Raw genomic sequence first — 26,642 nt, 5'->3', positions numbered from 1 at the left:
CACACAACACCAACGCTAATACGAGATAGACAGGCTGTGTGAAGTCGCTCAACAAAGACCGATTGATAGAGAGAAAAGAAGAGAGGATTACTTAGATCCTCCCTAGTGTCCTCAATGACATTTTCTTTTTTACCCCCCCCCCCCCATTTGCTCACCCATCAGCGGTGTTCTGCGCGCGCGCGCACACGCACACACACACACACTGCAGATTGTCTAAGCCCATCTACATCCTGTTCCACAATTATTTCCGAACAGTGCACTCACCCCTTCTCTTCTCTTCCTCAATCTTCTCCTGTCTTCCTCTCCTTCACTTGTCTTTGCTCCCCTCATCTCCTGCTCAGACCTTCCATCATTTTGTTTGACAGACATTTTAACCCTAACATCCCCTAATTACTTTTCCCCCTCTACACCAGACATATTTTCCCTCGCTCATAACCCAGCCCGCGGGCCGTGGTATAAAAGCAGGAAAAGGGCACAAAATGCCACTGAATAAAGCTGTTTATTACAGAGGGAAAATCTGTGAGAGGTGAGTTTAGTCAGCGACATCAGAAGTGTTCATGTTGGTCTTTGTGGATAGTGTAGTGTAAAGGGTTGTGGAGTAAAAGTAAAGCAAAGGCGAAATTAAAGTAAAACTACAGAGAGAGAGAGACGGACACACACCGTAGAAGCTGGTGCTTTTATATCCTGGGGATCAATGGCCCTTTTATTCATGTTTTCTTCATGCTTACACTTGGTAAATGGTCTGTTTTATACAGTGCTTTTCTAGTCTTGATGACCACTCAAAGCACTTTGCAGTACAGTTTTTTGCCATTCACACACACATTCATACAGTGCATCTATGGGATCGAACCACCGACCTTCTGGTTAGAGGAAGATCGCTCGTCCACCTCAGTCACAGGCGCCCACTTCTGTTATACATTTTTCAAGTGTGATCACACTGACAAAAGAAAATGTGTATTATGATTATGACACTCGATAAAGATTTGCATTTTACCAGCTTTGCAGGTGGATCATCCTCTTTTAAAAGAAATCCCTGCTTGATCGATGTGTGGCCATGATGAGAAACATATTACTAGATATTCTAGATATTCTAGATATTATGAGAGCAACTGTTGCGGTTTTATTTTTATATCCCCCTTTTCCAGTCGAGCCCTGAGACCAACTATAACAAAACTCTCATACAAAAACTGTAATGCTCATTTTGATCACCAGGGGCTGAAGTGCACCACTATCCCAAAGTAGAACTAAAACAATCAGGTTATCTTCTAGGTCAGGGGTATTCAACTAAAATTTAAAGAGGTCCAGATAGAGAAAAATTCTTGAAGCAAAGGTCCGGAAGATCATAATGTCTAACTATTTAGTGTGATATATATTTAAGTAGCCTAGTAGTTGTATCAACATCTGCATGTACTAAATACCTGACTGTCAAATCAAATTAATTCAGTACGATTCAAAAACTTTGACAATATTTATTGTCACGTAACAAAGAACTGAACATATATGTATGATTGCAGATATATATAATGTTCTCTCATTAACTAAATAAAAGTAGGGCTGCATTTCAAAATAAGAGAAATAAATAAAATGTGAAAATTGTGCATGTTCAAATAAAGGGCTTAACTTCAGAAAAATAAAATAAAGGGAGCAAAAGCTTGAATTTCCCATTTTCTGTTTCACATCTTGACTCAAAAGTCTCAACCAATTTTACAGATAATAGATCTGAACAATTGAACAGTTTTAGAATCACTTTCTTCCCCTCTTATATCCCACTCCCCCACTTTGTTTGTCTGTTTCTCTCCCTTTCTCCGTCTCACTCCTCTGTTTCTCAACTTTCTCTGGCTCAGTCGTCTGTATCTCTCCCTTTGTTTTCTCTACCTGTATCTCTATCTTTCTTTTTCTTTCTACCGTCTTTTCATGTGTAACTTGCCTCTAACTCTCTCATCTGTCTGCACTGTAGAGTCGCAATGTTTACCGCCTGGAATGCACAGACTTGATTGGCTGAGTAGTATCACGTGGGATGGCTTAACTCGCATGCAATTGGTCTGTGTGTTTCCTCATCCGCTAAACCACTACCGTAAAGACTACAAAAGCTGCGCCAGTTACAAATCATAACCTTCTGTTTTGGCTGTAGGTCCGGGTCCGTACCGCGGTCCGCCTGTTAGTGACCTCTGTTCTAGGTGTTTGATGAAAGTGAATGTGATTGGCCAGGATTTTCACAACCTCTAACACACCCATAGTATATTTGTACGTTTCTTTCAATCTGTTTTATTAGTTTTTATACATCAGATTCCATCTTGACCTCGTTCCAGCAAAAATATATGAATACATAAAACATGATGAATTCATTATCATTATGTGTTATAGGCAGATCACATGACAGTAAAAGTACAATACAAAATATAATTTTAAAATCAGTTTCCCTGTTGAAAAAGTAGGCTGCAGCAGTAGAACAGTTAAAGTGGGACTTTCTCTCTCACCAGGGAGCTGTAATACAGAACAACACCAGGAATAAAACAACTAAAAACAATCAGACTTTATGTCTGTTCCTGCATCCGGGGCTGGTTTGATTTGCTCAAGTAATTGCTCTCCAAGGTCCTGGAAAGATGAATAAATCTCTTTCTCTGTCACACACACACACACACACACACACACACACACACAGATATGAAGCATACAGCATACACTGACCCACAGACTCAACAAAATGTGCTGATATGCAGACGTATGCACACAGACACACATGAAGAATGGTACTCTGAGCTCAATCAGCTAAAAGGAGGTCGAGAGCTAAAAGTAATTGAATATCAAGTCAGTGAGGTAATTCAGGATTCGTCATGTTTGCCTCTACCTCTCATACAAATGCAACTAGTAGTTTCCCTTCTGTTGCCTTGGTTCCTTCCACTGTATTAATTCTATCCAGGCAGAGCGCAAGGAATTCAGGCCATGCATGACCACCAGGACAGCACAGAGGTAGAAGATCAGGAAGAGACAGATGAAAAAAATCTGATCTTTTTAAGAACTGATTTGAAGATATTTGGAAAATGTTAAGAATACAACATTAACAATGTCAACAAGAGCTTGTTAGGTGGAAGCTCGATAGAGGCACATTTAGAGATAAAGAAGGCGACAGGAATGCAGACACGATGGCTGACAAATGAGGCTGAGCTCACATAGCAGTGAACATGTTGCCGTGCACGCTGGAATGCACACACAACAAGGAGAATGTCAAGACAAAAGTTGAGACACAGACAAGAAATCAAATATTGTAGCCAATAATTGTGAGTTTTGTGAGTATCCTCTGTCAGCAAAATGTGGGAATATTTACCTGGACGTGTTATTGGTGGGCATCCTCTACTTGATCATTAGTAGCATCTGCATTTCAGCTTCATTGCCACTATTTTACACACACACACATCAACGTCATGATATTTACAGAAAAACCAAACAAAGAGAACGATGACCAATACATTGTATAGCTCAGTAGCAGATACACAGACACCCAACATTTGTGTACTGGGAACTGCAGTATACAGTCCCTGACAAAAGTCTTGTCACTTATCCATTTTGTAGAAACAACAGCTTATAACCTGACTTTTAATTCATCCATTGGTTTTAGAAATGGCTCATATGAAAGCTAAAACCCTCCCAAATTATGTTTAATATACTAAAATAAATTTGCTTCACTGAAGAAAGATTGATCATTTAATGAACACAGAAAGGTCAGATTTTGGCAAGACAAAAGTTTTGTCGCCTACAGAGAGTAATGTGAAAATTGAACAAATAATTTACTTCAAATACAAAAATATGTTGCATAACATCAGTGAATTAAGTAGTGGTGCTGTGAGATCCATATTTAATATCTTGTATGACTTCCATGAGCTTGAAGGACTGCATCCGTGCGGTTCGACAATGATTCATACAATTTATTGATGAAGTCATCAGGAATAGCAAAGAAAGCAGTCTTACATGCCTCCCAGAGTTCATCAAGATTCTTTGGTTTCGTCTTCCATGCTTCCTCTTTCATTCTACCCCAGACATGCTCAATGATGTTCATGTCTGGTGACTGGGCTGGCCAGTCCTGGAGCACCTTGATCTTCTTCGCCTTGAGGAACTTTGATGTAGAGATGGAAGTATGCGATGGAGCACCATCCTGCTGCAAAATTTGACCCCTTGTATGGTTGGGAATGTAAGAGGTAGCTAATACTTCTTGATATTTTAGGCTATTGATATTGCCTTCCACCCTGCAAATCTCTCGCACACCCCCATACTGGATGTAACCCCAGACCATGATTTTTCCGCCACCAAACTTAACTGTTTTCTGGGTGAATCTCAGATCCATGCGGGCTCCAGTAGGTCTCCTGCAATATTTGCGGCGGCTGTGATGTAATTCAACCGAAGATTCATCTGAGAAATCCACCTTCTGCCACTTTTCCAGCATCCATCCTTTTAGCAGGCTATGGGCCTTGGCAAATGCCACACGTTTTTTTAATTGCCTTTTGTTTAGTGCTGGTTTCTGGGCACTGATTCGGCCATGGAGGCCATTTCGAGACAGAATTCTACAAACTGTCCTGGTTGACACGGGGCCTTGAGGTGACCAGGCCTGGTGGAGCTCTGCTGCAGTGGAAAAGGGGCTGGCCTTGGATTTTCGAGCCAACAAACGGTCCTCCCGAGCAGTTGTCTTGCGGGGTCTGCCGGACCTGGGCTTGTCAAAAACATCTCCAGTCTCTTCAAATCTTTTTCTTATTCTTTGTACTTGACGCTGAGACACATTGAAGGTGTCAGCCACCTCAGCAGTGGATCTGGTCTTCAGCCTCTTGATAATCAACGCTTTGGTCTCAGGGTGAATCTTAGGCATGTTGTCAGAGGTCAAGTTGCAGTTGATGTGAAGGTCTGGTGTGCTGGGGTTCTTTTTATACACACCCACTAATTGATTGATCAATTATTGATCACAGGTGAGGCTGTAATCTAGGATTGGGTGCATCATATGACAAGGCGACAAGACTTTTGTCTTTGCAAAAACTGACTCAGTGGGCTTTACCAAGCTGTGAACGTTAGAATGCTTTTCAGCAGTTTCGTTTGGCACCAAAACATTATTTCAAAAGCTGTTGGGATTGAAATTAGCCATTTCTTGTAAAAGAAAATTGATTACAAATATATTTGAGGGGCAATTAAGGTCAACTTGTACCCAAGCGACAAGACTTTTGTCAGGGACTGTAGTGGCATATTTTACAAATTGTACTTGGTTCAGTCTTCTGAGCGTATCCAACATGTTGTAATTATTTTTTTTTACTTGTTTATTTCGTACTTATTTTGCGGCAGCCTAATGAGGTTAAATTCCCCTGCCCCAGAGTTTCTGCAGTCTTCTTCAAATTTCCGCAGCAGGTCCTCATTTGTAATTGTAAAAACAAGAAAAAAAAGTAGGTAATAAAATGATGTTGATTTGAATTATGTTATTTGTTTTTAATTACTGTATATATTAGAGACTTTAAAATATATCGAGAAAAAAGATAAGGGTCGTAGAGTAGCTGCAAGTAACAGCTGGTGATATGGCCATAATTGTTCATTTAAAACCGATTAAGAGAAATCAATACAGAACCTGCAGCTCTAAACAATCAATGCCGGGCTCAGTGTGGAGAATGGGCCAGATTGTTTGTTTACGTGTGCATGAGAGACAGAGTCCGTGCGCGTCCCTCCCCGTGTGTTTTTACATCGATTGCTCTGCTGATGTGTGTGCATGTTAAACTGTGGTTGAGTCCCTCAAGGATAGAGACTTGTGTTTATCCCACTTTGTTTCTATTCACTGTTACTGTATTGCACTGTACCTCACCTGTTCTTTATCGCTCTCCTGTCTGTCTTATTGCATTGTTTACCCCATTCTTGATTTTTGCTGTCAATCTTCTTTGTGATGTCGATTTCATCTTCTCAACTTTGAGACAAGAACAACACTTTTGTTTTTCATCTGTTATCGTCTTAAGTCTATCCCGTTCTTTTCTCTCTTGTTTTATTTCCCCATCGTCGTCGTCATCCTTCCATTCTTCATTCATGCACCTCCTCTCATTCTCAGACTTTTTGTTTTAGTAATAACTATCCCGACCTCGCTGTTTCTTTTCCCTCCCACCTTTTTCCCTCAGGAAACCACAAGCTAAAACACCATGTTTACAATTAGCACAGTTCACACAGTGTATTTAGATTTGCACTTGCACAAATACACACACACTCATTCACAAACACTCCCATAAAAAGAAATGTTTTTTTCTTAAATTGACACTGCACACTTTTCACCACGAAACACATCTCTCCCTTAGTCTGGTGAGGTAGTAACAGATCCCAATAGTACACTTTTATCTGAAATCATACACATATACCCACATAGAATTGTTTTATTCATGTTCCTTTCCAGCATCACAATAAGTATTGACTATGGAGTCTATCTGCTCTGGTTCACAGTTAATTGCATGAAGCTTACGTTCAAAGGTGTTATTGCTTCTGCTGTCCTTTGGCACGCATGCAAGTATGTGTGTGCACACAAACACACACACACACAGATTAAGAAATTAGAATTTTCACACATTATCAAAATACGCTGTGTGTGCAAGGTGTTGTGTGTCGTCAGTATTATTCACCCCCTGCTTTAAGATTCATTACTTTTCTAGTGTCTGTGTTCCTGTAGACCTCATTTTAATGTTGCTCTATTGTACTAAGACCATTTATCATTCAGACGTTGTCACCATCTCATATACGCACACACACACACACACACTCACACACTGAACCTGAATCATCATAGTGGGTTATTGCATTATGCAATTAGCTTTTATAATAGTGGGGAAAACACTGACACATCTTGGCCATTGTCTCCATTGTCTGACCGAGACCCATAACCACAATCTGATTACCATTTATCCACCTTTGTGTGTGTGTGTGTGTGTGTGTGTGTGTGTGTGTGTGTGTGTGTGTGTGTGAGAGAGACTACTTGAGTGTTTGTGGGTTCATGTATATTTAAATAACTTGGCGGCTTCTGGGTGGGCCACAGTGATGGAGAGGTTGCAGGTGCTCTTGTGTGCAGCTGATTTTTCTTAAATAGTAATAAATACATAAATTTATATTCATATAAATGTGTGTGTGTGTACTGTTGTGTAAATGAATGGATGTGAAATAGGCAGATATGGTAGTCAAACAGCTAGACCCACTGAAATGGATGAAGGCAGACCTGGACAGTGAAAAGAGACAGACATACTCATGTTGCTCATACCAACAGTTGTTTCTCTCCTAAGGAGAAAACTGATTTTTAATGTTGCCAGGCAACCTCTGAATCGCCTGTAAGTGTGTGAAGTGAACATATGATCTCTACGTGTTATTTAAATAAAAGGTTAGAGGCAAAACTGCCTCTCCAAAGCCTCCAACATGAAACACTAGACACAGAGAAACAGTGATCTGTGTGGGTACATGAAACCCTCAGAAAGATGTAAAATCGTAGTGGAGTGCCACCAGCTGGTCCTGCAGCTTTTTCTTGGCAAAATGACTGAAGTGGGATTGTGGGATGTTTTTGCGATTACTGCTTAATTATAAATGTGTACCCTTTTCTCAAAGTTTAAACTACTAAAGCCCATGTTCACCAACTTCTAGTTTCTGACGATTTAACGTGCTCAAAAAATATTGCAGCATGGGTTAATTTGATTAGCATTATAGCAGTGTAAATGATTGATTATCCGTAGAATCAATCACACAGAACAATGGACGATATGTAAAGATGGACGACACATCTCCACTTCCTCCCACTATCCAGAAATTAAGCCAAAATATCCAGATATGGAACTGCAATCTTGCGCATTTGGAGAGTACACAGTAGCAATTGGGGGATGGAGCAGTGAGTCAGTCTTAGCTGTCAATCACATCACTGCCCACTTTTTAATAGCATCAAATAACTGAATAAGACTAAACAACACACAAGTAACACAAATGATGGAAACTCTCTTTAAGAAACCATTTTAAAATAAGTGTATTTTGACTTTTGGGCCATGTCCCATTCACTAACATGGATGAAGTTAGGTTTATGAGCCACACTGTAGCCAGCCACCAGGGGGCAATCAATAAGCTTTTGCTTCACTTTTGTGGCGCAGTCATATTGTCCATCTTTATATACAGTTATATTTATTTCTTTGTTTGCTGTTTCACACTTCTCAAGACATTTTTCTCCCCATTTTCCATCAACATTTCTGTAAGTGTTTCCATCATTCTTTATCTCTCTGAACTTAATCTTTTTTTGTGTCCCTGCTCTCTCTCACAAGCTCTGTGCCCCATATGTCTCTTACAAAAAGGTCTGACTCGTATTTAATTGGATTTTAACTGACGTGATTCGATATCCTCCACTATCACTATATCACAACACTTTAATCACCGCTTATCAGTCAGCGGGCCACATGATTCTATAAAGCATCGGGAGTTTAAATAGGAGGAGATGGGAAGGGAGGCAGGCGGAGAGAATGCAGAAATATGTATAAAGCTGGGTTGGATTATAGAAATTGGCAAAGAGATAGACAGACAGCCAGCGAGTGAAGAGAAGAAAAAGCAAACTAGATAAGGAGCATAAATGTGCGGACAACAGTGAAAATGGAGCAAGAGGACGAAACAGTTATAATATGAGTGTGAGCATGTGAAATGGGTAAAAGAATAATTTGAGTCTTTGTGAAGAGGCAATGCGTAAATGTGTTTACCTGAAAACAGACACTTTAAGCCTGCCGGTCTTTTGAAAGGCCAACATATTTTGTGTCCTATAGATATCTCTCCATCAGCCGCATTTATGCTTTAAGATTTAAACGCAGGAAGATGAGACAAAAGATTACTGAGGGTTACCCCCTAACCCTGCTCTTCTAGAGGTGTGAACAACCGCGACAAGCAGCCGCTCTGTGGCCGTTCTGCAGCCGGCGTGCCCCGAGCGCTACAACCAATGTTCCTTAGCACCCATTTGCTATAAGAGAGACACCTAAGTGGTTTCCTTAATGGTTAGAGGTAATTGCTCGATAGGTTTGCACAAACAGCATTCAGGGTTCAAGTCTAGCGCTCAAGCAATGTTGTGTGTCTTTTCCTTTCATTTAGTTTATCTTTTCCTTTTAACCTTTTTACCAGATAAAGTAATATAGAAAAAAAGGTTTATCTATTAAGGGTTAGCCAGACCTATCTCTAAAGCGCAACAATGGTCTGGCTGCAACCATTTTCATTCTATGAGAAATATTGTGTCTTCTGATGAAGGCCATGTTGCATGATGTAAGAAGAGCAGCAAAATGCATTTTACTGACCCTGCTAGAAAATGAATTACTCTCTACAAATATAAGTATGCACTTTTATCTGCAAGCCCTAAATGCTTTCACTGTAAGATAAAGAGTGTTAAGATCAGATGCATTTAAATATCAGACATGCAGTCCGTTTCCTGGTTTATAATCACGACATTCAGGAAACATGTGGAAATCTGAAACGTATGATTTTAGCGATATCGAATTGAACTGAGCTTCAGCTTTGCGTTTCAGGCATTATTTCCCCCTCTCAGGCACAGCGTAGATGCTGTTTTACTTGTGGGACTTTCGGATGTCAAGTATTTTCCATATTGCAGATATCAGCTAGCTCTGTCAAACACGACACTACCGGAAATTCCTTCTTCTTCACCATTTTAAAAACAGTAACATTTTCCAGTCTATTCTTTGCAATTTTTACTTGCATAGCTTTGAGTTAATATTATAATCTCTGTGGAGTCTATATCTCAATAAGCAGAGCCACCAAAGATTGTCCTATCTCGTACTAAAATATATGAGTGCTGCACAATTGCCTCACTGGCCCCACTAGTAGAAGCTGTGTCCAGAAAAATCACGTTATGGGCTCCTCTCCTTACTGTGCTGAGTAGTAAAATATCAAATTGTTGTATAATTACTTGGTTGGAAGGCAAAAGGCCCGATAATTTCATTTTAGGACAGAAGTGAGAATACTGTGGGAAGTATGAAAGAGAACACCAATTTTTTCACATTTGAACACCTATAATAGTGCATGATTAAACAGGCTTATTATAAAGATGTTATACCCCTAGGGCAGGATCCTATTATGCCCTTCCACTGTATGTGCTGTAGTGAACTCTGAATATTCAAGTTCCACGTTGTCTGAGTGTGTGAGGGTCTGAATGAGGGAGTTATTTTAAAAGGCTTCACATCCAGTCCTGTAGTTTCATATGCCCATTCAAAGTAGCACAAGCTGATCACAGGACTGACACATAGAGACAAAAGCTCACATTCACACGTCCAAGCAACTTTTGAGTTGCCTATTGACCTAATTGGTAACTCCTTTTGTTCTTGGCCCGCAGAAGCCTGTGATAGCCTGTAAAATACAACTGTAAAAGTTGTATCATGCAGTAGAAGTTCAGTGTGTAATACAACTGTAAAAACAAAAGAATGTACACACAGAAACTGATGTGATCAACACTATACATCTATTGCAAGGTATAACATAAGGTATAACATAACTTATAGCTCCCTGCCACACTAGTGCCAATTCTGTCCTAAAGTTAACAAAGACCTGCCCAGACTTCTTTTATAATGTGTCTCAGTCAGATGACCTTCATCAGGCAATGTTAACGCTCTATTGTGTGAACAGGGGCTGTGACTGAGCTAAAGTGACTATGTCTACGAACATTTCTCTCTTCGGTTAATTACTTGCTTTCATGTTCTAGGCAACCTCCATTAGTTTGAATCACTTTATCCCAGAGTTTTTCTCTATTGTGATTTAAGTTTTAAATTGTTACAGTTTTAAGATTGAATGTATTTCCTTGTGTTAGCTGTCACTGGAGAGATACATTGTATAGCTATGAAAAGAGAATTGCTTCAATCAAGCTCTTCACTTCATTAATCGTGGCAGTCTTGATGATTTCAGCCGTGGTTGATCTGGCAGCACCTGTCACCATCAGTAACCATAGTTCTGGTGGTAACAGCAAATTAGTTTTAGAACTGCAGGTCAACTCAAGGGGCAACATAACAAATTGGCATTTTAATAAAGAAGTCAGGCAATAATTTTCCCTTTTCCATGATTCTCTGAACAACCGTGATCTAATTTAATGCAGCACACAGCACGAGTCTGTGAACAATAGGTCACAGGGAAACACACTGTTAACCTCCCTGGTAATCTAGTTGAGCAGCCTGTTACCTGCAGCTGCTCTTTCTTCTGCTATTGCTCCCTGTAATATTTCAAACTGATATGCACTCAAAACTTGCAAAAAAAACCCATCTTAGATGAAAGATAGCAGCAAATAATAAGCTCACCGGCAAAACCCGTTGGTTTTCTTTTGATTCCTTCATAGTAAAAATGAACACTCATGTTTCACTAGTTAAATGTGAAGCTGCAGCAGTCGGAGATGTGTGGTGTATTTATTTAGCTCTTATTAGCACTTTCAAAGGAATACATTTAACAAATATGCTTGGTTTCCAGAATATTGTAGAGAATTCAGTTTCTAAAGCAGCTGAGGTCACCACCTATGTTATGTGTTAAAAGGACAAATTCTCTTATCTGTTCCTAAAAAACAAAAATCACTCTCATTAGTAGAAATATGAATTCACCCAAGCATATTTTAGGGAGTACATAATAATAAAAAAAATATCTGTGTTTTTTGTTAGGGAAGATACTCAAAGCACCAACTGTTCTAATGGCTTTGTGCGATAATTAAAAGAGTCCACTCATGTCCTTTTACAGAGAAGCTGAGTGTGTGCGTGTTAAAATTAATAGGCCCTGTGAAAATAATGAGGTTCAGAAACAAGGAACACCTCATGTATATTGTACGAGATGAGCTCACTGATAATACTGCTGAAATACGTCTAGATCAAGAGGACCTCGTTTCAAACCACTTGAAGTTTTGGACCTTGAATCACACCACACGTGCAATCAGACAAAGAATCTGTAACCATTGGCAACCGGGTCAAGAGGGATGTGGTTGCTAATGAGAGCCATCCAATAGCTGTTAGCTGTGATCACAGAGGCGGGTTTTGAGCCTTGACAGGGCCAATGAGGGCATTCGTCTGGCCATGACCTCATGAATATGAATGAGCCGTGCAACGGTAAGACCTCTTTGATAGGCTATATGCAAATTGTTCTGACTGGGCTGTCTGAAGTGATTTCCACTGCACGGTGTTAGGATCTGAAAACAGATGAGGAGAGGTGTAAGGAAGAGACAGAGAGAGAGAGGATGCACCACACACCATTGGAATATTGATGTGTCCTCACACTGGCAGGGGTGGTCCTCGTTCATGAGATTGTTAATGAACATAAACTGATCAAAGAACTAATGAATACAATAATATGGACACAGATAATTACATGTACAGACTCCTATGCCACATCCACTGACCCATGGCTCAAATAATGAGATCCACCTCTATGCCCACCAGTAGTTTATAGATACACTCTTGTAAGTATAATGAACACTTGATTAGTTTCCAGTATACATGCCTGTGGAGTCTCTTGACGGAATAAAATAAAATACTATATCATTGTGCACTACGGACCTGTAGCTGGGTTAAAGAAAAACAGCTTTTATAAAGTAAGAGCACAACAAATATTCTGCTGCTTAAATTTGAACCTCATCCTGCTAAATAAACTCAGACAACCTTGCTGTGGATTTCCGCCTACTGCCTATAATGATAAACTAATAATGTAAAGTGAGTCAGCAACAGTCCATAGCTTGCTGCCTCAGTGTTTAATCAATGATGAAGATGCTAACACACAAACAGTAATGTGGGCGGGCAGGGCTGTGGGACTGAACTGAACGTAGATGAGCCAGGGAGAGAGACCAGCTCGAGAGAACGTGAACGTGGAAATAGTCTGAAAGGAAATGTGCCTCCTTCTTTATACGACTAAGGGGAAGACGAAGAAAGTGAGCAATCAGTCAACAGAGTAACTCAAGATCATTGTCCATTTGGTATGGGAAGCTGAAAGTGCCACAAATCATCTCTATTTTCACAAGATTTGATTTAATAATTACTTTGATTACAAAAAATGCAGCTACATTCTGCACTTTAGTAAGGTATTTTATTTTATAAGGTATTTTATATATGTTAATGATCCTTTCCTTCTGATTTACATAGCTGGTAAGTTCATAATTTCAATACCCAAACAGTGAAGAGTAAATCCTGATGAAATCAATTGAGGAAGAGTCTCCGACATTGTTCTCCAGTAGATCTGTGTTGTCTTTTTGAGTTGTACAGTATTTTCGATTCAGAGGATTAAATATTCATTTGCCTGAACTCACTGCTCTAGAAAGCTTTGCCTTGAGCTGCGTTTCAAAGCATTTTTCAATCACTTTCAATCTTTTTTTTTTTCATACTGTGCTGTAGTCTGAAGATTCACGGGTGCCTACAGTTCCTTATACCAGTAACAATATCAAGCAACATCCTTCTCATGTGACAATCTGCCAAATCCAATCAACGTGCCAATCTGCTGCAGGAGTGAGGTTTCTCATGCAATGACTCCATGTACATAATACACTATGAAACCAACGATGAATCCTAATTCATTCTATCCGCTGCTTGGCAACAGATGTGTTGAAATGGGATTTTATCAACATGAGAAATGTTAGTATTAATCTTGCTCCGACTAAATCCAACCATATAAAACTTTTTCAGAAATGTTGTAGTGTAAGTGAAAAGTACTGTACAATAAAAAAAACGAGACAGATCTACAGCATAATAACTTCAGGTACTTCATTGATCCATTGATTTGGTCTCCCTCTGCTTTTCATTGATTGGCTGCATAGAGACTCAGCAGGAAGTTATATCAGCAGATACCACACCTACTGCTAATGTATTCAATTAAAGTAAATGTGAACATATATATATATATATATATTGTCACGGTGTGGGGGGCAGTTGGACCCAGACGCAGAGTTTAAACTTACAAAGGTATAATTTTAATCAAAACGAATCTTTAACAAACCAAACTGGGAGCACAAAGGGAAAAATACAGGAAGCTTACACGGGGGGGGGGGGGGGGGTGCAGAGGCTCAGGAGACACGGGATACAGAAGTACAGGGAGAAGTACAGGGATAGCAGGGCAGGAGATCCGGACAGGAGGACAGGACAGGAGATTAGGACGGGTATACACGAGAACACATACGACCAGAGACATACGACGACGATCCGACAAGGACAAAGGGAAGAACCGAGGCTTAAATACAGACACACAGGAAAGGCAGGGGCAATTTGACACAGGTGTAACACATGAGGACTGGTGCAGACAATCACAGACAGGAAGTGAAGAAAGAACACACAAGCAACAGAGACTACAAAATAAAACACGAAACAGAACACGGAGTGTGAAAACATGAAACAGGAGGAGATACTAAATAACTGAAAACACCTTGGAAATGGTGGAAACTAAGCACTGGAAAATATTAAACCCTGACATATATGTGTCAATGTTCTAGTCCTGTGCCCTGTGGCGTATGCCGCTGATTTATACAAATAGAACCTTGAGATGGAAACTGTGTTGTTTTATTGTATGTATTTCACATCATTTAACACCAATAACAGCACAGAAGCATCAAACATGGAATAACTAATGGAAAAGACAATTGTGAAGTGATGAGGATCTCCATCCCTCTTTTTCTCGTACTGTATCTTTTTCTCCCTTTTTAAAATGCTCTCTCTCTCGCTACCCCCCCCCCCCCCCCCCCCCCCCCCCCCCCCCCCCCCCCACACACACACACACACACACACACACACACACAAACACACAAAGCTGACAATGTTTGTTCTTTTTTCTTTCGCTGAAACGCTACCCCCACTTTTTATGTTTGCATGTGGTTTTGCAAAAGTGCTAAAAGCATACTGGTTTGAGTTACTGTTTATACAGCACTGTGTGTTTTTGTTCAGTTCACATGAGGAACTTTTGTTAACTTTGGAAAGAGCTGCGGACTACACTGATTTCTAAACCCCTGAAATATTGAAAGTTTGCATCTTTATGCTGTGTGTGTGTACTTATAAATATCTGTATGGGCGGACAGACCGCTGCACTGCAGACATTTTATTGTCTAAAAGGACCCCCTTGTGAGTCATATACAGCCATCATTACTTAGAGCGTGGCTTGGTTCAGCTACCAGCACTAAACACGGGGTGGTAGAAACTCTGCCTTATGAGGTCTTTTAACTTCACAATTGGTTGTCCCAGTTCTGTCAACCAACAATGGAACTGTGTGTGTGTGTGTGCGTGTGTGCGTGTGTGTGTGTGTGTGTGAGAGCGCTTTGTCTTTTTTGCTACATGTTTGTGTTGCTGAATAAAGTTTGTGTAAGTCTTATGAAATCCCACTGTGAGAAAAAATGATAAAGAAAATATTTATACTGATCCAAACACATTCAAAATCTTTATATATATACACACATATGCTCACTTTTATAACTGCCAGCATTATAGTGTTAAAGTCATTGATACGAGGCAAGATATTGGACTGATTTCTGATTATTGGGCCATGAGATATTTTGAATATTGGAAGTGTGTCTCCATTTAAACAGGCATGATTAAAGCATGTATAGATGACCTGCCCAGGTTATACCCTGCTTCACCTCCAATCTCAGCTGGGATTGGCTCCCCTGGTCCCCCACTCTCGAAAAAAAGTATTACAGATACACAACATGTATAGAAATTAGTTTCAAACCCACTTGGTGGATATCTTGGTTTCACAATACAGGTGCTCCAGCATTACATAAGCATCAGACATGAACTCAATACATTAAAACTCTGTCTCATAGAAACTACATTTAAATACAATTAAGCTGTAAGAGCAGATACATTTAGATTGAAAATAACTTGCTGGATTATGTTTAGAGGCGACTTATTTTGTACATAAATTAGTAACATATCGTCATCATGTTTAGAGGAAACATAATCTGACCAGTTTGGTTGTATTGGGTTCAGTCGAGTATTTAAACGTGAGAAACAATAAAAGTGATTTAAACGCTGTTCAAAGCGAACACTGCAGCTTTGGATCAAAGGCTGAAAATGTTTTCCTGCCCATCCCTTCATGTTTGCACTCTGTCAAGGCTCAAAACAAGCCATTGTGCGCACACACACACTCGCACTCACACTGAGTCAGTAATTGAGTTGTAACAGTAGCATGACTTAGCACCATTCACTCTCTGCTTTCTTTAAAAAATAGGGGGACATCGCAGGGGAGAATTTTCATAGTCTCTCATAGCATTTTTCTTTGGTCTTAATTAGCACTTAACACCAGACTGTCGGTGGGGGTTGAGAGGAATGGGCACGAGGCCAGTTGGCTGGATGGGCTCATTTGAATTAGCATTGTCTTGCAGATAGTTAATGGGATGTGTGACACAGCTGGATCATAAAAGTTGGACGGTGGCGGACACTTGTGATGCATGCACACTCGCTCTCTTCATCTGTCCTCTGGTTGCCGCCATTGGTGTTCATCTGCGGGGTCTTTTAGGAACAGAACAGAATTCATATTCAGAGGCACAGATATCGCTGCCTTCTCTTGCTGCTTTAACTCACATTAATGACATGCTCTTAATCCCTGCTATTATTTTTGTACAATTCAAGTGTCAGGTTATTAGTCAATGAAATAATTAAAATAGTTGGGTGGTCACCAATGTCACCAAGTGTGGACAGAAGCATTTATGTTTTACATTCCAAGGCAAGCTTACAAAATGGATAATGCACTTTCTTGCCGATACCTCCTCTTCGGCAACCTCTAGTGGCTGTAGTTTTGGGGATTGGCGCAAATCAGGGAATCTGGTGGATCAACAAAATACAAGACTTTCACACAGGAGACTACTGATTCGTTCCCAGGTAGAACCAACAGTGTGTTGTTGTTTTTTTTTGTCCATGACCCCTCCTCAACCTCAATCACATTGTATTTTGTAACCATGAGGACTGACCTATAATCTTATAAGTACTTTTTTTAATCCCCAAAAATCTGCTCATGAATTTACCCAAGTGTTATTTATTTATTTTTTATCCAAACCATAGTCACATATAACATGTCCACTTATCAAATCTCTAGTTGAGTCATGATAACCATGGTGATGAAGGTCTGGTTTGCTTTTACCTGCTCACAATGAGTGCTTGTAACCATGACTATAAGAAGCTGACCAATGTGGTCATTCAGTTTGGATGACTTGTTGTTCATACTTTTACATCTATTTTCCTGTCATGTGTCTGTTTTACATATATATTCTACCCTAAGCGTCAGAATCTCTTTGTACAAAAACAAAATTAATAAATATAAAATGAATATGACATTTTGTTTAGCACTACCACATCATTAACTTCATAGTTCGCTTACCTTTCATCCGTGTTCCCTTTTCACCTCTCATCTGTAACATCTGTGTGTTGACAAGAATGCCCTTTGAATCATTGCACTGCACAAACTCTCATGTGAAATGGTTCATTGCTTAGGTGATCTCCCTAAACTTCTCATCAGCGTATCATATTATCATGACATCACCAGTGCAAAAACCTCACAGACACCCAGAAACAGCCTTGGACTAAGAGCATGGCTTGTTTGTAACCCTCCTCTTGCAGCGGCTTTGAATCTCGCTGCCAGCTCCTCCTCCTATATGATGCATTTGGCTCCTCTCTGACAATGGGTGCAATGATAAAGCAAGATGTTACTGCATGATTTGGCTGGTGGAAGCTTGTTTGGGCAAGAGACACACTTCTGCAGCCAAACAACGGCCGGATGTTGGACGGGTCTTTCATTGAGCCGTCTGCGTTATTAACCCTCACTCAAAAGAGATTAACTCAAGGAAACAGAGGTAGACTCAGCTGCCAAGTGCACTGTGTCAAAATACGCACACACGCATTGGATTAAACATGCACGCATTGGCTTTACAAAATTGAACACATTAATATAGCTATGGTTTAATATGCACGCACATGAATTGTTCTATTATTTCCTCTTTCAAGTTAAGTCAAAAAATATGTTCTATTATTTGTTATTCATCATTTGAGTGTTTTTCTGTTCATTATTTCTGTGAGTTAAAAATATCCCCAAATTTACATATGAGACAAAGTGTTAAAACAATTTACTTCACACACAGCTACTGATAATTTTACCAAATAAAAACTAACTACAATGTGTTTTCCTGTGATCAAATCTAAATGTTTTAAAACATTATTAATGAATAAAACCAGAACTAGTTAACGACTGGTATTTAGTTTTGTCTTGTATTATTTGCAGTCAGAGTTATAATGCTGTGAAATAGATTATACTAGTGTACAGCTTTATTCATGAGTGGATCAAAGAGTCATTGGTACACATTTTCTTATTGTGAGTTGATAAACGTTAATACTTATACATGGATATAGCTAATTTTATAAAAGCTCTGTTATGCAGCAATCACAATGGTTGCCCACAGAAATGCTATTTTCAATCCCGCATTGTTGCCCTCTTGTTAAAGTGTGCATCCACGAAAACCTTTGGTCCTCTGCAATTAGGACTCTGACCCTGATTGCTAGTGGCTGCTGTGATGATAATCAAACCAAACCCACTCTGACTGACCCTGACATCCAGTCCACCAGTGAGCCACTCAATATTTCCCTTCCTGTGTCAGACGGCTGGATCACGGACCACAGACTAAGTGTGCAGTCGTTCAGACAGTTAATGGAACAGTTAGTTTTGCTGAAAGGAAGTCCCTGCAATACAAACCAGGTTAAGTGAAACAAACGGCTCAATGCAATTTAATGGCTCGCGCTGTTCTTAATTTATATGCTTATAACTGTTGAAGGAGCAGAGGATTCTCCTGTTTCAAAAAGAATAGAGAGTTTGAACACTAATGCCTTAATCCTTCTGTAATGTTGTGGATTATTTTTGATGAATTTGGTTCTTGGATTGGGTGAAAGAAAAGGAAAAAAAACATATACATTTTTCTTATATACAGTATGCCATGAAGGTTTGCCATTTTGCATACATTTTGCCAAAGTGATCCTTTGACAAATCAAGTTGTAGCCTTGTAATATAAATGCCATTTTTGAAATTAGTCTTTGCTGAATTGGCTTTACATCTGGTACAAATACATAATTGGTGAGTGATTACTGAGCCTTTGCAGATTAAAATGTCCCTTGAGGAATAAGAAAATAATGGAAGCAGTGTTTAAAGAACATAATAAGAGTTAAATTACACCACAAAAAAAAAAGATGAATGGTGTAGTTGAACATGATTCAGACGTTAAACCACTAGGTGTGATTCTTTAGGGAGTGTGTGCAGGAGTTGCATGTACTGGACAACTGGCTGCATACCCGATCATTCCATCTCAACATCCCAATGATGGCAAGACTGAAATGATCAATAAGAATCCTTCTGATCTCACATAACACATAACACATGATTCTATTTTCTTTTTTCTCTACAACCCCCTCTGTGTGCAAACATACAGTTTGTGTCATGGACAGTCTGGTCACCCCCCCACTCTTTTCTCTGGAACTGACATCAAAGTATTTTATTCTTCTTCAAAAGGGAACAAGACACAAACATATTTCATGCTACTTTTGAGGGAGTTTCCTGTCACACATCCACGACCCATTTTGAGGAAGAAAAAAGTATATTTGCTTGCTCAGCTCAACTTATATTTAGTGTGTTTTTATGATATGAGGGTAAAAGAGAGAGAGGGAGAGTCTGTGGGCTTGTTCTGCCTTTTGGCTGCAAGCAGAAATGGACTGGGTTTGTTTCTGTCTGGACTGATAAGAGGAAGCCGCTTACATTCCTCTCTTATCACTTTGCTCAGGGCTAATATCCCTTTTATTTTTTCTCTCTTTCACTCATTGTCACCCTTTGTTGTTGGTGGACTGGGAAGAGGTTCAGAGGCTCATCAGCTGTCTCTCTCTTTCATGTCCTCCATCTTCTCCCTCTCATCCTCAAAGGAAAAAGATGTCACCAGCATATTGCTTTGACTGGAAAAAGACAGTAAACAATGGACTTTTTATAATAATAGAAAAAATACATTATTATATCTAAGCATTTTTGAGGTTATGACGTACGCAGATAAAACTGTCAACATAGGCTTGACCACAACACAACACACACACACACACACACACACACACACACACACACGCACAGATTTGAAATGATATGAGTGTTCTGAAAGAAGGTTGGATGGATTTATATCTCATTTCCTGTTCTGCTCCCCCTCTTGTTGGCTCGGATTACCTTTCCCGATGTAGTTGTTGGAGGGATAAAATGATTTCTGTTGCAACTTGTGTTGTGTTTGCCGGTTTTACCAGATGCAAATATTTGGCTTGCATTCCCACATAAGCATAGAGGAGAAGATGCACAGCATGTTTCAATCCCCGCATGGTAAACCCATAGAATACATTACAGGGATAACAGAGGGACTGTATGCATGTGCACTCCACCCATCATGTTTTCCAGTTGCTGTACTTCTAAGTTTACACCTTTAGCCATAATGTAAAGGTTATATATGCGAACAGTAGCATCAAATAAATCCAGCCACATATCCGTGTCAGGATACAGATCTGTGTCCATGTTTTATTTCGTATCGAGTTAGGTGTCTTACATGTTCCAGGACCAGCTCCTTCTAACAGTGCACTTTACTGGCCCATAAACCGGCTGATCGATGGTGCACCCACTCACACACAGTGGGTACAGTTGAACATTCTGTACATCCAGTTGTTGAAGGGATCATGGCAAATTCCACTGCAGCCATTTCAGTAATGACCGGCAACAATTTGGAGTTTTGACTGTGTGTGTGTTTGTGTGTTTCTTTTTGCCTTTGTTTTATCGACCCAGGTGTTCATGGATGCACTTTTCATACCACCTCTCCCCACTTCTCAGCTCCTGTATCATTGTCATTCAGTTTTCATAGCAATCTCTACCTGCACGTAATGAGGCCTATAATTATCCCTATAGCCCCCACAAATTAATTTCATGGACCTTTCTTTTGGAGATTGACAATTAGAAGAAAAAGCACAGTGGTTGTGAGTGTACAAATGAGGAAACCAGCAGACTGGAATATTTCCTGAAATTATCGCTTAAGACGTAAAAAAAATGAATGTAGTGATAACCTCAGTGGGCGTGAAAAATAGATTTGCAGAATAAATGCAGGAAATAATAAAAACAGGCGATGGTTAAATAAGGACACAGGATGTGTTTTTTTTTTATTGACGTCAATGTGAGGACATGTCAATCAACTCACACTGCAGCCAACATCTTTAAACCCAAACCACATGAACAAAAACATATTCGATCCAACTTCATTTACTTATGTACCCCCGTAAAAGGTAATGCACTTCAATACGAGCCATAAATTATATTTTCACAAAGATAATCATGTTTGATATGTTGGGAATACTACAAACACATCTCAACTTAATGAGTACAACACCTCCACTAAGTATGACCTCAGGAATAAACTCAGTATATAGTTAATTTTATACAGTATCAAAGAAAAATGTACTCTATTATATTTGTAATGGTTGTATTCATGGGTAAACAATTTAATGGGATTCTATTACATTCTATAAATGTACCTAATAAAGTAGCCACTGAGTGTATAAAGACGATGTTCCATATTTTTACAGTGGTGATGATAAAATGACCAATTTAGTTTTTAGTCAATGAACCCCAACAAGACAGAAGATATTTTATATCCTGGAATAATTTTACATAGCCTGTTTTTTTTTACTTAGTTTTGTGAAAGAACAATAAAACAACATTGACAGAAACATTGGAATCGTACAGCGAACGGAAGACAGAGTCTTGGCCCGGATTTGTCTGTCTACATTAGTAAACAGACAGAGGCTGATTCATCATCAGACAATAGCCAATAGCTATTACCTTTTCCCCCAGATCAAACTATTATATACTAAATACACACAAACACAATGGGTGCTACACATCTTTACAGCACACCTACACCTTCAGTATATGAATACACAAACACTTGCACAATGCTTTGCCCCATGAGTCCTTATCTTCACAACCACTTTCCCTTTCAAAACAGCTTTGTACCGTCACTTGTGCTCTGTGCTGAATGTCAGTCACATAGAAACCATTGATCCATGCATTTCATCTTAAACATATATACTGGGATCCTGCAGTCGACGATAAGACGTGGGTTCGAATAATGTTAATTTGATTGACTACTTGGAGGGATGCAGCGATTTAGTCAACACACACACACACACACACACACACACACACATATCAAGGTGAGCGTTTGATCTTTTTTTTTTTGCTGTTGGGCATCAAAGCGGTAAATCTCTCAAATAACGTGTCCTCCTGGATAAACATACATTAACCATGGCTATGTGCCATTACAAGTGGCTGAATGATAAGTAGAAGTATAGAATTCGCTTGCACTTCTGTTACTGATGCTTCCAATTAGTGGTGCACCGATGTATCGGCCGTATATCGGTAGCGGCCGATATTCGCCTCGTTTACTGCCATCGGCGTATCGGTAATAAACTTGACTTAAACAGATAACATTGGCCGATGTTCATTGGTATGTTTTCTGCAGCCTGCCAATCTGGCATCCAGATTATGGTACACTGACGCCGGGTTTACACCGGGCGCTGAAGCGCAGCGCCAAGGAAAGCCAGGCGCCTCCCATCCACCCCCCTGTTAAACCTTTGTGCGGTTCACATGGGCTGCGATGCGCCGCGCCAGCGCCCTTCACCGATGGTTTCGGCGTGCGAGCGAGCGTATCGTGCCAGGAAACAGACTGAAAAATGATTTTAAACGATATAAATGACATATTTTATATGATATAAATGATCAAATATGCATCCCATACTTTGTATTCCCCTTCTGTTGTCCTGGAGTTTTAATTTTCCCAATTTTCCCAATCACATAATTAAATGTCCCCCTCTGCCCATCCACTACAGCCACACAAGCAGTCATATAGATAAAGAGAGAGAGGGGGGGGGGCTAAAGGCTTGCTTGGAGAATACGTCATTTACCCCCGACACCCGACATTGAACGGGTTACATACAACAACAAGTGGAGAATCGCGGGCTGACCGGCGCGGAGAAATGCGGGTCCGGTGTGAACAGCCAGGCGGCTTTATTTGTTGTAATCAGAGCCTCCTATTGTGTTGTGTTGCACAGCAGGCTAGTAGTAGCACTGCATCTTGACTTGAATTTATATGGCATTCCCTAAGGGTTTATGCTAGTGTTTTGTAAGGCTGCATTGCAAGCATCTGTTTACAGTTGAGATGATGTCTTGAGTAGGCCTGGTGATACTGTTAAATGTTTGGCTGAATAGGTGTCTATGTCCATCCATGGCATCTAAAGTTACACTTGTCACTTTTTCTGTTTTTCATATTATTCAAGTAATAAACAAATATCGGTATCGGCTATCGGCTAGATTGTTGTTTTAAATATCGGTATCGGTATCGGCCAAGAATTTCCATATCGGTGCATCCCTACTTCCAATGCCTTTGTCCCCAGCCCTCTGCTCTTTGTGTACTGGTATACAAGGAAAATAAAATTATGAATGATGAGCTCTTTGCATCATCTCCAACCTGAGGGTGCAATCACAAGAGAGGAAGGACAAAGTGACTGCACGGAACTGGAAAACTACTCCCTTTTCAACTTATGATATGAATTACACTAAGTAAAGGCAGGGGTCTATTTTCAGATGTATCTGAGAGTATAGACAGACGACTGAGTGAGTGAATCGGGGGAGTGCATGTCTATCTTGCCTTTCTCTTTGTAAGAACACACGGAAACTCATGGAAACTCTAGATTTGGTAAATGAGAGAACTGAGAGAGATTACAGACACAGGCCTGCTCTGAATGAAAGGAAACCTTTTATATCCAGGTTGGAAAGCAATAAAACGAGTGCCCTTAAGCAAGACATTTTAGAGTCAGTCCCAAGTTATACAGTTTGTTCTTGGGTTTGGTCAAAATGTCTATTGTACTGTTTTCTCACAGTTTTTTTTAATTGAATCCATCTCTGATTGTATTGTATTTTTTTATGTTCACCTGTAAAACACCCTGCAGGAACAAAGTTATCCTCTTCACTCAATTACTTGTAACATTATACTTTTCGCTCAGTGCGACAAATAAATCTGAGACTATGATAAAATGTGAAAAGTGAGAAACATTTAGTTGAACAGTGATTTTCTAGCAGCTTCTTAAAATTTTAAAAAGGGAATATAGAAAATGAAAATGTGCATTGTCTCATTTCATTGTATTTGAAACAATAACAGGGCTACTTGCATCAAGAATGAATGTTTTCATCCCTTTTTGGTTGGTCGGTTGGTTGGTCGATTGGTCGGTTGGTAGGTCGGGTAAGATTATGATTTTCAACAGGATTATGAAAAAACTTCTGAACATATTCCCATGAAATTTGGTGGATGGAACATGGGTCAAAACAAAATGGTGGTTCCAGGAATTTGGAATCACTTTCTTTAACATTTGGATAAAGGGTGTTTGGTTTTTGATATTTTCACCAATTTTTATGCATCTTGATGAAAAAAATCGGGCATATTTCGGGGACCACTATTTATGAGATTGCGCTTTTTGGTTTCGCTTCATTGAATCTAAGGGGACTGTTGGCCCTTGGCGGGGGTATGCACTCCACTTGAGTGCCATTCTAGTTTGGTATACTTTGTGTTCCGAATATCTTTTTATTCATTCAATTGAAGTCAAGCTTTTCTTATCAAGTAACTGCTGAATTACTGAATAAGTCATGTTTTTTTTCATCGCTACAATGATTTGTGGTGATCACATTCATTTTGATGATACTTATTATTACATGTATTTGTGTTTCTGTGTCTCTTTGTGTCTGTATGCGGGTTTTGGGATTCAGTTGTACCAACAGCCATTGTCTGTCTCGGGGAATACTGGTGTATGTTGAATTGTTGATTTTTGTGATTGTTGTACCTGATGAGAAAGTACTAATATTATTCTACTTCTTCTTTGTCTCCCCTCTCTTTTTACCTCCATCTTGATCCCTCCCTTCCTCCCAATTTCCCACTGCCTCCTGCTTTGTCTCGAACAAGGTAAGACCCAAGTGTTTGAAACTGTCTTACGCCAGTTAGTACAGTGTCATCACATTGTCATCACCTACACAGGTTTGTAAGATGACGGTGGTATTTCTCGCTGCATGAAAGCAAAGTCACCTTCAGCAGTGGGATTCTTCCACTGAGACGACACAAATGGAGGCTCTCATATCCTCTCACTTGACCTCAGTGTATTGTGTTTAGCAGATATTTTATAGTCTGTGTTTGAGGTAATCACCGGGGCAATTACTGCCGAGAACCGAGACTTGTAATTTCTTCATTCCCTCGGAGGGAAGACATTTTGTGCCATGTGGTAACCATTTTAAAAATGCTGATACCATGTCTGGACAGGTTGGTTCTAATTTTAGCGGTGCTCTAAACGTGATAGGAAGTCTGATCTTTTCATTTTTGCTGTTAAAACGAGTCGGGGGAGCGGTGTGAGGTGAACATATTTCCCCTGTGAATTTTATTTTTTTCCCGTTTGGGCAGATAGAGGAGATATTCATCCGTGAAGTATTTGTCAGCTTCTCAGGAACACAGATATAAAAAAAAATAAAAGCCTTTAGTAGCACTCTCACTGAGGAGGTAAGTGAATGGACTCGGTTTCGGGCTGTTTTATTTCAGTCAGGCCTATTAAAAACCTGATATATTGCCTTACAAATCCTGATGCACAGAAACAAGTCTTGTTTGTAAGCTGCAGGTATTTCATTATCATTATCAACTTACAATAACACTTGTGTCACCTTGATTTCTAACTGTGACGCAAAATACAACAAAAGAAAAGTCGATAAACCCTCCATTCTGCTATAATATCCCCAAATCAAATTACTCTGGTCTTGTAAATCCACTGCTCTCATCCCTCCTTAACTTTCTCTTTGGTGTTTTGGGAGCTATTTTTTATTTTCCACACAACCTACTCTCATTATGTCAGAGAAATACACTGCAGGGTGTCAGTGTCCTGAAGTGTGAATGCCATCCTCATTCCTCCCTCCAGTCAGAGGGCTGGAGTTTCACTAAACTATTAAAGTATTTTCACACATATTACTCACATGCCCTCCAGTGTGATGAAGATGATGAGGTTGACTCATGAGTACATTTTCCAACCCAAAGAGGTTCAAGACTTGCTTATATTTCACTTTTTCTTTTTCTTATTTGCTCTTTTCGCTGATATTCTTTGATTAATAGCTGTATTATTATACCTCCCATCATCGTTTTGTACTTTAAGTGGAGGATGTTTGCCTCTTACCAAGCCGACCTTTACTCTGGGAATCTTAAGTAGGTTGTTTTTAACGTATTACAACATTTTGTCTTCTTCATTTATAATAAAGAAAGCTTATTCTTTACTAAATATCCTGTTAAATGATCATATCACACACACAAAGACACAGACACACACTCAAACACATTAAGGTCTTTCCATCTCAATGGGTCATCCACCTGCTGTGCTACAACCAATGTTCTGGCACTTTCTCTTTTCGTCTGATTAGCTTGGAAGGAAGTGGCTGAAGGCCAGAACCACTGTTGTGCGTCTGTGTGTGTGTGTGTACATGCATTTGTTTGCATGTGTTAGTAAGAATCATCGCTCTGCTTTGTGTTTTTGTTTCCTGCTGTGAGGGATTCTGTGATGTGCACATAA

At 39.7% G+C, this 26,642-nt stretch overlaps 1 protein-coding gene and 1 long non-coding RNA gene across 4 annotated transcripts in view; one reads left to right on the top strand and one right to left on the bottom strand.

Annotated features, from left to right (window-relative positions):
* Positions 1-26,642, top strand: part of grid2 (glutamate receptor, ionotropic, delta 2) — a 442,863-nt gene that overhangs the window by 163,385 nt on the left and 252,836 nt on the right. The gene's annotated exons all lie outside the window — the stretch shown is intronic.
* LOC117767515 lies at positions 3,690-4,576 on the bottom strand. The gene is made up of 2 exons (XR_004614895.1): positions 4,168-4,576; positions 3,690-4,102 (listed from the first exon to the last, which is right to left on the bottom strand). It is a non-coding gene; the product is annotated as an uncharacterized LOC117767515 (long non-coding RNA).

This window comes from Hippoglossus hippoglossus, chromosome 9 (genome assembly GCF_009819705.1).
Source record: "Hippoglossus hippoglossus isolate fHipHip1 chromosome 9, fHipHip1.pri, whole genome shotgun sequence".
Taxonomy (NCBI): domain Eukaryota; kingdom Metazoa; phylum Chordata; class Actinopteri; order Pleuronectiformes; family Pleuronectidae; genus Hippoglossus; species Hippoglossus hippoglossus.
Note: the sequence above shows the minus strand (reverse complement) of the source record. Positions and strands in the feature narration are given on the sequence as shown.